Below are 15,139 nucleotides of genomic sequence, written 5' to 3' on the forward strand. Positions count from 1 at the left end.
TGTTAGGTAAAACAGTGTTGGGGTGTGAATGTGACGCCATCATGTAATTTGTAATGTCTAATAAAAAGGCTATAGATAAAGGTTATCAATATATTTAAAGACAATTGTTTGTTTTTTTGTTCATTAATTGTATCAACGTGTCATCTTTTTTCACATTACGTGATGCCTTTATCTCTATTTTTACATGTGGATAGAGGGAGGTAATTTTTTAAAGTTATGCACATTTATATGTACTGTATATGTACATGCTGTATCGGGACAGATCCATTAAGAGTTTGAGCAAATATGTCGTATAGGAATTAACTATACACAATAAAACATGAACAAAATCCTATGTCAAATGAATGGTTTTTAAAGTAATAACTTTGAAGTAAAAAAGCACAAGTAATGTAAAAAAAAACTTTTTGATATTAATATAAAACACAAAGCAGTTTGGCTAATGAAGATAAAGTCTAATAAACAAGCTTTGCTCTTCTCTAGTGGTCAGTGTAACAATTTGGCCAACAAAAATAAGCAGGAGTGATACCTCTCACATCTTATACACAATCTTCTCAGCCTGCGTTCAATTCCATTAGATGACAAAACATTTTAGCTAGTATTTATGTTATCTGAACATTGATAAAAGTTGCAGTTAAAAAAAGAACGAGTGAGCATCCTAGTAAACAAACTAAAGACTTTATAAACAAGATGTGACCACGTTCCCGACACATCGACTACTGCATGTTTCCTCACATCATTAACTCTCAGTCACAGCAGCTGATGGACCTGTATTGAGAAAATAAAAGCAACATCAAATAATTTTCTACTTCGCTGTATACTTTCTAGTGTGGGACAAATGATTCTGTCTCCAATATTGTCCACACCTGTCGCCATCTAAAGACAGCAGTGCGCTCTGAAACGCACGCCGAGACTCCACGGAAATGAAGCGAGGGAACATGAAGTTAAACCAAGCGCTCGGCTCCGTTTACTCCGTGGGGAAATCTCCGTAGCAAAGTCCGTGTAGTTGTGTTCCGCCATGTTTCTTCAAGCCGAACGATGCATCTGCGCATGCGCCAGCGCTGCCCTCACTCTGTATCCAGGAAGTAGGCAGTGTTGCCTAAACGCATTAATAAATGACGTTTTTTCGGTAATTACAAATTTAAACGGTATTCCAAACCGTCAGGAATTGTACCGCGGTTTATCAATATACCGTTTATCGTTACATCCCTAAGATAAAAAATAACATTACATACAAAAAATAAAAACGTGAAAATAAATGAATTAAAAAACAAATTGAGACATTTTTTGTAAAAACATGGCATTTACGTGTCAATAAATAAATCTCTTTAGGTAGGAGTGTATCAACATGTAAATAGACAGATTTTGTTGGCAAGTAGCCCATGAAACCAAATATATTGTACCTAAAATTCCTTTAATTCCAAAGTGAAGGATGCTCTGTCTTTGCATAGCCCATTACATTCAAGTAAGTGTCAACAGTTCAATCATGTGTTGATTCCAAACCTTCTGTGGTGGTGTTTAGAGGCAACTGAGTGTGAATCACGGTAAGTCACCCATAACACCAGTTATTCATCTGTTACTTTTTCCCTGCAGGGACCATTATGTCGAGGGAAAGATGAGGGGTTCCGCGCCAAGCAAGAAGATTGCTGCAGTGCAGCAGAAACATTTTCAGCTGTAAGTTTTTAGTGTTTTGCACCTTTAATTGAAAAAATTGTCAGCTCACCCATTCGTTCATTAATAATTAATCTTTTTTTTTCAAATCTGATCTTTTTAGTGGCAGTTTACATTACCAAAAAAAATGTGATTTCTAATGTGAATGCAATCCGACTCGCATGTCGACATGACGTTGCACGCACTGCAATCTTGAGGGAAGTCAACATGGCTTCAACTCCAGTCGGTCTCAGTACTAGCGCATTTGTGGCAATTTGAAGTATTTTGTGCAATCAAACAACATTTTCTGAATCAAACTATTTTACGTAGAACATTAAGAAAGAAGAGGACAAGAATTCGGGAGTGCTCACATTGAGGACGCATCGCATATATATCCTGTTTATATCCACATACGAAAGAGGCCTGGGTCGAATATGAAAAATTTGGAACTGCACTGGTCACACTGTCATGAAAAAATCCGATACAGATCCGATTTCTGAACTGAATCGCAAGATGGATCACATCATGGAAAAGCTGGTTGAAAGGGAAAAATTGGATATGAGAGCCAGCATGGACGAATAGAACAGACAAGCCATTCGTCTGCTCGCGGAAAAACAAAAATCCTGATCTACGATTTGACTCCCTCGAATGGCCCTAACGCTGCAACAATAGGAGCAGGCTGTTCTGAAAACATCCCCCAAGGACTCCTCAATGATGGATGCTTTTGACCTCTATCCCTCCTCAACGGCACCTGGAGTCGAACTTTTGCTTGCATGCAGAACGGCCCCAGGCCTACGGACACTACATCAACACATCCAAGACAATGGGCATATATACATACCCCCTCCCTCCCCCACCTCACGCCTTCACCACCGCGTGATTCCCCTTCGGGGTGATGGGCGGCTGGCAGCGCTTCATAGCAGCAGTTGACCTCCAGGGCTCCAACCCCCCCCCCCCCCCGTTGCGAGTTGTCGTGATTAAATATAACATGTTTATGTGTGCATGGCATGGAGGTTTTTTCCCACTCCAGACTAGGAGCCCAGTCTAGATTGTATTTTTTTTACTCATCTTCTTCCCCAGCGTTTTACCTTTTTTCCACCTTTTACGGGGCGCCTCGTGGCGACCCATCAGCGTTCCTGTTCTGTTACCCTGTACACTGTTTGTTTGTCTAATCTTGAACGGGTTTGTGCTGAAAACATAGTTTCGTTGTACTTGTGCAATGACAATAAAGTCCTATCCTATCCTATCCTACAGGTCGCATATGGGCAAGAAAAATCTGAAATGAGCTGCATTGTGAACAAGCCCTAAGACAGGGGTTGCCAACCAGTCGATTGCGATCAACCAGTCGATTTTTGAGACTTTACTGGTCGATGCGAAACTATTACGAAAAATAAATGCATTGTGACATCAGCGCTTTCCCCTAGAACAGATTTGCCAACAGGCACTCACTCCTTGTAGATGAATGTAACCATATCTATGAATGTAACATCAATGTCATTCACAATAACACAAGCGGATAAGATGGGCAAATATTATTTTTCAAGAAAGCCAAAAGGGAAATATAACCTTACTTTCTCTGGTCTTATTGGAGACTTTTGGACACTGACATAAAAGCTCGTATCGCTCTTCTCAATGAGCAAAACATGCTGCTGTGGGCCCCTGCCCCCATCTCAAAGCACTCGCAGGGGCCTTAGTCTTGTTTGTAACATAAAAAAGTTAATGTGTATGTCTAAACATATTCGTTTTTATTTTCATATTTCGTATGCACTTTTCTGTCTCCCACACTATATCCCTAGCCTGACTCTCGCCAGATCCTTGTAGTTCGCTGAGCTCCACACAAGAGCTCAGCGAACTACAAGGATCTGCCGAGAGTCAGGTTACAATATCCCTCCTACAGTGTTCATTATAATTACATGTGTCATGTAGTCAATTATACAAATTAGAAAACCCCCCCTGCCCCTCAAAAACAATTATCACCTTAAATAGTACTGAATGTAGATTATATATATTCATACAGCTGCTTCAATATAGTAATTAACTTGAATGCTTGTCTTTGCACTCGAGGAAAGTGAAAAAGACAAGTCAAATGACTTCTGTCTATCTGTCTTGTGGTTTTTGCTTATTTACTGGTGTGTATGTATGTATATATATATATATATATATATATATATATATATATATATATATATATATATATATATATATATATATATATATATATATATATATACATACATACACACCAGTAAATAAGCAAAAACCACAAGACAGATAGACAGAAGTCATTTGACTTGTCTTTTTCACTTTATATATATATATATAGTATGTATGTATGTGTATATATATATATATATAGTATATATGTATGTATATAAATATAGTATATATCAGTGACGTGCGGTGAGGTTGATGGCTGGTGAGGCACTGACTTCAGCCAGATTTACAAACATATGAACCCTAAAGAGTATCTTATTCACCATTTGATTGGCAGCAGTTAACGGGTTATGTTTAAAAGCTCATACCAGCATTCTTCCCTGCTTGGCACTCAGCATCAAGGGTTGGAATTGGGGGTTAAATCACCAAAAATGATTCCCGGGCGCGGCGCCGCTGCTGCCCACTGCTCCCCTCACCTCCCAGGGGGTGAACAAGGGGATGGGTCAAATGCAGAGGACAAATTTCACCACACCTAGTGTGTGTGTGACAATCATTGGTACTTTAACTTAACTTTAACTTTACACATACAAACTGTAGCACACAAAAAAGCACATTTAATAAAAAAACGTTATTATGGTCTTACCTTTACTTAGAAATGCGCCGCTGTTGTGCTGGATTAATGAACCCCCTGATGGGAGTGTTATATCAACTAAAGCCCTCACTTCAACTTTGTGCAACGTGCAAGATTGAATCTATTTAAAAAATTGTAACCGAGGGTTTATAAATGTCGCCTATACTGTATGAAACTACAAAATAACAAACACGGAGGCTCCAGTTTACACGAGGACCACTTTATTTACCTTCTTTCAAAAACCTCCGCAACGTGACATCACTTCCGCTCTTAGCGCCTTCAAAATAAGAGCTCAAGGCATATACTGTATAACAGCGCATAACAGGAACTTAACATCACAAAGAGGAAAGCCCATAAAAATAGGTTACAAAAGCTATTTAATAAGAAGCCAAAAAGTGCAAAAACAATAATGTTTGTGTTGGAGGAGTTGTGAATTAGGTACACCTGCAGTCTGCAGGTGTACCTAATGTTGTGGCCCTGCAGTCATTCACAACTCCTCCAACACAAACATTATTGTTTTTGCACTTTTTGGCTTCTTATGAAATAACTTTTTAAAATAGATTCAATCTTGCACGTAGAAAGTTTAAGTGTGGGCTTTAGTTGATATAACACTCCCGTCAGGGGTTGCCGTGCATTCTACGGCGGGGGTGCAGGAGGCGAGCCTCAGCCAGTGCGTCTTTTGCAGCTATTTTGTGATCGTTCAGCACAAGAAATACATTACACACATACAGTTGTTGACAAAATACACTGTACATTATATACCTCAGCTAACTAAACTATGGAAATGTATAATATAATTCATATAGCAATACGGTCTCACTGCACAGCAGACCAGCAGTTAGCCGAGTCCGTCCATGTTGAGGCACTGAGTGACGTGCCTCGACTGGCTGCTGTTCACCGAACCGTCTCTTCTCAGTATTTGAACGGCGAATGTGAAAATTCAGCGATTTTGAATAAAAATAATCTAAAACTGGTGAAGTTAAATGGAAAATAACTTTATAGTATAATCACTGGATACATTTAACAATTTAATATATATTTTTTTCTTTTTACATTTTTTTTCTTTCCATGATGGCCTCACCTGTCTCCAGTGACCGCACGTCACTGCTTTGTAGCCAGTTCAGTTTTACTTTCGTTCTGCATAGCCTTCCCTAAGCTTCAATGCCTTTTCTTAGCAGCACTCACCTTTTGTTTATTTTTGGTTTTAGCATAAGACACCCTTTTACCTGCCTTTACAAAGCAATTAGCTACCGGCTGCCACCTACTGATATGGAAGAGTATTACACGGCTACTCTGCCTCTAGTGACTGCACGTCACTGGTATATATGTATGTGTATAATATATATATATATATATATATATATATATATATATATATATATATATATATATATATATATATATGTATATATATATCTGTGTTGGCCCTGCGACTTGTACAGGGTGTACCCCGCCTTCCGCCCGAGTGCAGCTGGGATAGGCTCCAGCACCCCCACGACCCCGAGAGGGACAAGCGGTAGAAAATGGATGGATGGATATAAATATTATATACACATATAATATATATACTTATACATCCATACATCCCTTTTCTACCACTTGTCCCGTTCGGGGTCACGGGGGGGGGGTGCTGGAGCCTATCTCAGCGGCTTCGGGCGGAAGGCGGGGTACACCCTGGACATAAATGTTATATATAATATATATATATATTTCTTGTTTATCCCCAGGACCAGGTAAAGGTACGAGCAGTGGAGAAATGCTCCAAGGACCGCGGTAGAAGCGTGCACGGGTGGATCCAACTGTGGAGAGTGTATGTATAATTAGTTTCTTTTATTTTTGTTTTGGTGCTCAAATATACATTTTTAAATCCATAAATAACGATACGGCCATCGTGCTATATGTGTTAATGTGAATTAAAATAAATAATCCTAACAAGAATGAAATAAATACCATAATAAAAATAATCATAATAATGCCAAAATATAATGTTTGTATAGAAATTAGTGACTTTTTTTCTTTTTTCTTTAACTCAAATTTGATGTGGTCTAATCATTGTTAATGCAGGTTGCACAAAATGCTCCAGCGTTAGTTTGTGTGACTGATAATCATTCCCTCTATGATGCTCTTCGATCAACAAAACAGGTCACAGAGAAAAGGCTTTGGTTAGATATAAGTGGCATCAAAGAACTAATTCACCCTTGATGCTTTTGAAAGCATTGAGTGAAGGAAAATGGGTTCTTACTTAAGTTGATTTTATTGTTTCTGTTCAAAAGACATGTATTTGTTCTCAAGAAACATGTGCTATGTAATTTTTTTTAAATAAAAGATAGGGAGATTGTTAACATGTTTATCCATGTACTGTTCACGCATGCGCATTGTTTATGGGTGGGAAGAGGGCAAGGCAAGGCAACTTTATTTGTATAGCGCTTTTCATACACAAGGCAGACTCAAAGTGCTTCACAGACAACAAAGTGATATGAAAGAAAATAAAATCAAAATTAAAATGCAGACAAAAATAAAAACAGTGCGGACGTTAAAAGTTAAAAGATTTAGCTGAAAGCTAAGGTGAACATAAAAGTTTTCAGTCTAGTTTTAAAAGTAGTCAGAGTTGGGGAAAGTCGGACATCTTCAGGAAGTTTATTCCAGCTATTTGTTGCATAGTGACTGAATGATTTGAGTTTACTCTGGGAACCGCTAACAGATTGGTCTCAGAAGATCTTAGTGATCTAGAGGGCTTATATAGTGGGAGCATATCAATGGTATACTTCGGCCCTAGACCATGTAGTGATTTATATGTGAGCAGGAGGATTTTGAAATCAATTATCTGATGTACAGGGAGCCAATGTAAGGATTTAAGAGTTGGTGTAATGTGCTCAGATTTTTGGTCTTTGTTAGAACTCTAGCAGCAGCGTTCTGAACAAGCTGTAGCTGCCTGACAGTTTTTTTTGGGAAGACCTGCAAGGAGACCATTACAATAGTCTAGCCTACTGGTAATAAAGGCATGTACACGTTTTTCTAAGTCTTGAGCTGACATGAACCCTCTAAGTCTTGTTACATTTTTTGAGGTGATAGTAGGCCGATTTTGTTACTGATTTGATGTGACTGTCAAAATGTAAATCACAATCTAAAATAACCCCAAGATTTCTGGCTTTATTTGAGGTTTTCAGGGACAGTGATTGAAGGAGTTGGATGACTTTAAACCTTTCTTTTTTAGCACCAAAAACAATTATCCCAGTTTTATCTGGGGTTGGGTGTTTCAGGTTTTTCCTCTGAAGAGACTAAAGGTTGTGAACGAGAATAAATGTTGTGTTTATTCACCTGCAATTCAACAGTTACCTCCTCAACTAATTCCATCACTGCCATGGAAGTGGACCTGTTTGATCGAAAACCGTATTGTTGTTCACTTAGCAAGTGATGCTTATCAATAAAATCATCTAATCTTGATACTGTCAGGGGGGGGGGGGGGGGTCAAAGAAGCTAACAATTAGCATGGACTTGATACAAGTAGTACTCACAAAAATTTGGCATGAAACAAAACTTCCGTAACAGGTTGCATGAAGCAAATAATGACACCAGGCCGACTGACTGTTAAAGGCAAACTTAAATAATGTCTCTGATTAGTGCTCGGGTAGCAGGTGAGCGGCCGAACACTAATCAGAGACAGGTGAACATAATTAGCAACAGGTGCGTAAGTCCAAGACGTGAAACAGGTGACACTAATGGTTGTCAAGGTAACAAACAAACAAGGAAGTGCAACCAGGAACTATGGAGTCTTTAAACAGAAAATAACATAAAACATGATCCAAACCACAGATCATGACAGATACAAATAATTTTTCAAGGACTTTTGAAAATTGTGAGAGAAAAGAAATAGGCCTATAGTTGGTAAACTGATGATCATCTCCACTCTTGAAGATCGGAATAACTTTTGCCATTTTCATTTTCATTGGAAAGACATCTTTTATCAAATAAATATTACATATATAAGTGAAGAGAACAGCTAAATAATTAACATTTTTCAAAGAATTTACAATTTCTGTGATTTCACTTTCCTGAACAGGAGAAATGAAAAATGAGTCTGAGTTGTTTTGAATGATTTGTTCATTAAATTTGACACTGTTTTCTGGTTGTATAATTTAATTTGCTAAATTGGGTTCAACATTCACAAAGAAGGTGTTATATGCATTCATTATTCCCTATATGGTTATTCATAGTTTAATTATTTTCTATGAAATAGTTTGGATGTTCCTTATTTGTTATATTTTTATTAATGATACCATTTAAAAACTTTCCACCTACCTGAGATGCGATTTTATGTTGTTCTAATAGGTTACAGAAATGTGTTCTTTTGCTGTGTTTTATTATTTTTATTAATTTATTTTTGTACGTTTTATATTTGTGTTCAGTTTCTTTGGTTCTGTGCCTTAAATCTAAGTCTAAATGTTTTCTCTACAGATATTTTTTCCTTTTTGCAGGACTTCAGTATTCCTCTTGTGATCCACGGTTTTTCCTTACCAGTGCTGTCCTTAATGTAATGTTTTTTAATTAAACAGTGCTTGTCATACAGTTTTAAGAAAAGCTTAAGAAAGGTCTCATATGCCTTATGTGGGTCTGTGGAGGTATAAACCTCCCCACAGTCTTGAGCACATAACTCAGACTTGAATGTTGCCATAGTTTCTGGTGTTTGGTGTCTGCTTGTTTGTTTCTTTCTTATTAAAGAAATTGTGAAAAATGCTCACTTATTTCCTTGAGTAGTAGTCCTGCTGTTATTTGATTCTCCGGCTGATTGGTGAAAATGTTATCTATTAGTGTGGCAAAGTCTGCTGTTATTCTGGTTGATTTTGTGACGAGGGGAAAAAAATGATTGCTGTACAATCCTTTTATAAAATATGTTGTTTTGGTACTATCCAATACAAGCTCATCAATGTATTGTATTATTTTTTTTAGTCAAGTTAGTTTATTTGAGCAGTTGGGTTATGACAGAGATATATGTATCTACATATATACATATTTAAGAGTTATTTCTTTCTATAGTCATATTTTAAATAGCTATTGGTTACCATTTGTACTCTTTCTATTTTTTCTCCATCTCAAGTTACCTTGAGCTTGGAATGTGAGGAGGAGAGATACTCCTTTTTCTTATCTCATCCTGTCTCAGGCTAAGTAAAACAAACAGACTTGTGTATTCGCTCGGAAGGGTGGGGGCTATTGGCATATTGAAGAAGACAGCGCTTCCGTAATGATTTCAGATCAACTTGGCTACGCAATTGAATGTGTTGTTCTAGGTTGGTCTCTTCAAAGCTTTGGAAATAAATTGCAAAATACCAATTCTGTTGGGGTCTTAACTTACACTCAGCAAATATGTCATTACAAAGAACTTGGGATTGACCAGTAACTTAAATTCCCTTGGAGGAACATCTGGTCCAGCGCAACAGTTGACATCAAATCTATAAGTCGAAAAATAAAAATCAAGTAGAAAAAAAAAGCAACACAATGCCCAAAAGAAGTAGACTGAATAATTTTGCTTATTTATGCTTACCCCTAACTTACATAGTCCAGTTCCCTGTGACTAGACTACAGTTAATTTACATTAATTGATTTTCATTGAGTCAATACACATTCAACAGATCACTATATATATATATATATATATATATATATATATATATATATATATATATATATATATATATATATATATATATATGTATGTTATGTATTGCTGAGTGGAGATGACGGCTCAGACATCAGGGGGAGGTAATGTACAATAATTTATTATATGTATAGTCAATATATAGATATATATATAATGATACTAAACAATACTAACAATAACTATAGAGTGGTGTGTGTGTGTGTAAGGCTATGTGTAAGGTTAACTGAAGTGTGTGTTACCAAGTGTTGTCGAGAGCGAAGGAACAAGGAAGTCCGTGGGGCAGGCAGGTGATCCAGGGCAGGAGAGAAGAGACAAGGTCCATGTCCAGGCGAGGGTCGAGGATCGAGGAAGGCAGTCCAAAACCACAGGGGAGACAACGGGTAAGACTCGGAAGGAACTACGGAGAACAAACAAGGACGTCAGACACGGAGGGAAAACGCAGAGAGAGAGCATTGGGCTTCGGCTTACGGTACACCATTGAGAACTAAGTTCCCGCGAGGATCCTTGAAACCACTGGTCCTTTATTAGGTTCCCTCTCATCAGGTCCAGGTGCGCTGATTGCTGATCGCCTCTGGCTGCGGCGGCGCGTGGGCACGGTCTGCTCAGCAAGCGCGATAGCGTGTCTTGCGGAGCTCATAGCGGAGCTTCTAGGTGCTCCCGCCGAGGAGTGAGAAGCAGACTGCGCGTGCGCCGTAACTATATATATATATATATATATATATATAATACACATATGTACAAACATACACATGACAACAGCATACCTAAATGTACAGTATATTCGTTATAACACACCCGTAAATACAAAACACAAGAGATAATATTTTCAGTACTTATGTAGAAGTTTAAGTTCACCTGAATCATTGCTACTCCACACCTTTTACTATACAATGCACTACCTATTTTTTGTTTTTTATTACCTTTATCTAAGTTTTTTGTAGTTTGCTATTATGTTGGCTTTATAGGGTTTTTTTTTCAATGTGGTAATTGTTTTAAAGCCTTTAAGTTGGTCATCCAGGCTGTTCCATAGGTGGATCCCTCAAACAGTTACGCACATGTATTTTATGTTAGTCCTGGCCTTGGTTTTTGAAAAAAATGCCAGTCCCCCTGAAGTTGTAGCACGATTCTCTGGGTTGGAACATCTCTTGGATATTGTAAGGAAGCATGTGGTTGTATGTCTTAAACATAACAACTGCTGTGTTCAAATCAATGAGGTCATGCAATTTTAATCTGTTCAATTTAATAAAAACTGGATTTGTTGGGGCACGATATTTGGCATGTTTGACTACTCTGATAGCTTTGTTTTGTAATAAGAACATTGGTTGTATATTTGTTTCATAGGTGTTCCCCCATATTTCACACAGTAAGTAAGGTATAATAGAATGAAGGAATTTATATAGCATATGGACAACATTGTGATTAGGAAAAGCTCTGATTTTACATAATATTGCAATTTGTTTTGAAATGTTTTGTTTTTTTTGTTTTTTTGTTTTTTTAAAAATTTTACCCATCACGCAATATCCCTAAAAAAAGCTTCAAAGTGCCTGATTTTAACCATCGTTATAAACACCCGTCCATTTTCCTGTGACGTCACATAGTGAAGCCAACACAAACAAACATGGCGGAAAGAACAGCAAGCTATAGCGACATTAGCTCGGATTCAGACTCGGATTTCAGCGGCTTAAGCGATTCAACAGATTACGAATGTATTGAAACGGATGGTTGTGGTGTGGAGGCAGGTATCGAAAACGAAATTGAAGAAGAAACTGAAGCTATTGAGCCATATCGGTTTGAACCGTATGCAAGCGAAACCGACGAAAACGACACGACAGCCAGCGACACGGGAGAAAGCGAGGACAAATTCGGCGATCGCCTTCTAACCAACGATTGGTATGTGTTTGTTTGGCATTAAAGGAAACTAACAACTATGAACTAGGTTTACAGCATATGAAATACATTTGGCAACAACATGCACTTTGAGAGTGCAGACAGCCCAATTTTCATCAATTAATATATTCTGTAGACATACCCTCATCCACGCTCTTTTCCTGAAAGCTGATCTGTCCCGTTTTGGAGTTGATGTCAGCAGGCCAGGGAAGCTAGGGTCGATATTCTTCTCTTGATCATCTTCGGTGGCATAAGGGACGGTGTGAGCCAAGACATCCAGGGGGTTTAGCTCCTCGTCTGCGAAACAAACTGCCGCCATTGCTTGCCGTGCTACCGAGGTCCTTTGTCCCTGAATTGCTCACACACTCTGGCAGATTCAATGGGGGTCTGGCGGCAGATTTCTTTGACTTTATCGTTGGAAATGCATCTGCTTTGAGTGTCGCAGGATATCCACACATTCTTGCCATCTCTGTCGTAGCATAGCTTTCGTCGGTAAAGTGTGCGGAACAAACGTCCAATTTCTTGCCACTTTCGCATCTTTGGGCCACTGGTGCAACTTGAATCCGTCCCTGTTCGTGTTGTTACACCCTCCGACAACACACCGACGAGGCATGATGTCTCCAAGGTACGGAAAACAGTTGAAAAAACGGAAAATAACAGAGCTGATTTGACTCGGTGTTTGAGAAAATGGCGGATTGCTTCCCGATGTGACGTCACGTTGTGACGTCATCGCTCCGAAAGCAAATATTAGAAAGGCGTTTAATTCGCCAAAATTCAGCCATTTAGAGTTCGGAAATCGGTTAAAAAAATATACGGTCTTTTTTCTGCAACATCAAGGTATATATTGACGCTTACATAGGTATATATTGACGCTTACATAGGTCTGGTGATAATATTCCCCTTTAATGCTTATGTTACGTACGGTGGGGGAAGGAGACGACACCAAAACCAGGATCGGTTCAACAGGTTTATTGAACCCTTTGATGAGTGTATGGGAGGGGTATGCTACTCTATGTTTTTGGTGTGAAACGATGTGTAGGATTAACAATGTAAATGTTACCAGTGTTTGTTTGTTGAAAGTGCGTGTTGGATGAATCTTTCGTTAGTTCAGAGGGGCAAGGCAAGAAGGCAGTCCGTGGGAAAGCAAGTAGTCGGGGGCTGGAGAGAAGCAATGAGGTCCGTGTCCAAGCAGGGATCGAGGGAGGCAGTCCAAAATCTAGAGAGGAGTCGAGGCACACAGCTCGATCACGATAAACAGGAAACACACTGCGGGTAACACAAAGGACATAAGACTCGGGAACAAGGAAGTCATAAGGAGAGAGCAAGTACGCAAGAGGGGGAACCCAGAGACGGGATGCTTACTACTAAGAGTGAACTACGTTCCGGCGCAGGATCCTCGGGTCCGCTGGTCTTTATACTGCTTGCCTTCATTAGTCCCAGGTGTGCAGATTGCTGATTGCTTGCAGCTTTGCGGCCAATGCGGCCATAGCGAGCAGGGCATGTCATTGAGATAACTGTTGAGCCAAACATGTGCAGTGCCTCTGACAACAAATCTTTCCATCTTCTTTAAAAGTAACGGCCTTGCTTAGGTCAACAAAAACTCTGACAGTGAACTTTTTTTATTGATTGATGTAGTATTTCTTCCATGAGTTCCATAACTACCATTGACGTTGAGCTATCAGATCGATTTTTGAAAATTGTGGTAGAATGGAACAACGAGAAACCTTGGAAGGGACCGCAGATGTGAGGATCCACCCTGGGTGACCGGTCCAATCGATGCTGAGTGGATACAGTTAATAATGTGAGAGTCCAGTCCATAGTGAGGCCAGCAGGGGATCCTCTTGCATGTAGACACGTCGGGGCAACGAGACGTCACCGACTGAGGCATAGGGAGTCGTCGTCCCGGGTCCCAACTTCATGTGAAAGTTCAGTCCATTGGGAGATCAGCAGTGCAGATACTGTATGTGACCAACTGATGCAAAGAGGAGTGGTCCATCCTGGGTCCCGACTTTGAACAGCTCGCGCCTCATCCGTGGAGGCTGATCCGTGGTCACCTGATAACCTCTCCACGCATAGGGATTGTGAATGATGGGCAAAATTACAAAACATATGCAGTTCCCCTTTAAGGACAGATGTGATGATGGTAGATTTGAGGCACTCAGGAACAACAGCCAGCTGCAGGGAGACGTTGTTCAGCTGGTCCGCACAGTCCCCGAGGATAGAGAGGGGTCACTGACACAGGTTTGTGGAGTAGCTTTGTATTCCTTGATGACCTGGATTCTCCGCCAGTCTTCAGTCTCGATGGTCAGTGAATTTGTTGTTGACCTTCTGCTTATGTTGTTGTTTTGCTCCCCTTAACCCAGGACACCAATTGTTTCTTGCAGTTTTCCGTTTCCTCATCCCCTGCCTGAGCACAGTGATGGTCTTTATTTCAATCACTTAATCTGTGCACAGTCTCTTTGTACTCCTGCAGGTCTATACATATTTAAGTTTCGGACAGTAGCAATATTGATTGACAAATATACAGAAGAGTGTATAATCAGACCTACTTTTGGACGGTCATAGTAAATGAATAATTAAGAACTCGGGGCTCTGAATAAACATGGCGCTGCAAAATGACAATTTCGACAGCTTTTGTTAGGAGCAGGCCTTGCATTGTTAAAGACCCACGCAGGCTACTGGGGGGTGTGTGAAAATGACAACTTTACTGGTGGAAACTTGCATGAACACAATGGTTGTACACAAAGCACAGCATACAGGCCTCCATCATGTGCGCAGTGTGTCACGCAAACACTTCTCAGAAAGTAAGAAAAGTAAAATTGCTGTGCCTTTCAGCCCACGGTGGAGGTAATGAGCCTGGCACAAAAGGTGACGTGGAAAATGACTGAACTGTAAAATTCTTCTCCCACCCACCTACCAAAATAGACTATTTCTTCATATGTATTGTGTTTGGTTAATTGTGCATGTGAAGACATGTTCACCAACCGTGTCGAGGTGAAAGTGAAGATCCCAGAGGAGCTGAAACACTTGCTGGTGGACAACTGGGATCTGATCACACGGCAGAAACAGTTCACACACGCTCAATCTGTGATTATCTTTTAAAAAGGATGTACACTAACGGACAGTTTTATGCAAATTGCGCTTTGAGGCATACTCCCACTTTC

At 39.5% G+C, this 15,139-nt stretch overlaps 1 pseudogene; it reads left to right on the plus strand.

Moving 5' to 3' along the window:
- The first annotated feature begins 1,597 nt into the window (after positions 1–1,597).
- The window catches only part of LOC133615757 (mortality factor 4-like protein 1), a 29,577-nt pseudogene continuing 16,035 nt past the window's right edge, over positions 1,598–15,139 (plus strand).

Source organism: Nerophis lumbriciformis, linkage group LG15, assembly GCF_033978685.3.
Source record: "Nerophis lumbriciformis linkage group LG15, RoL_Nlum_v2.1, whole genome shotgun sequence".
NCBI lineage: Eukaryota > Metazoa > Chordata > Actinopteri > Syngnathiformes > Syngnathidae > Nerophis > Nerophis lumbriciformis.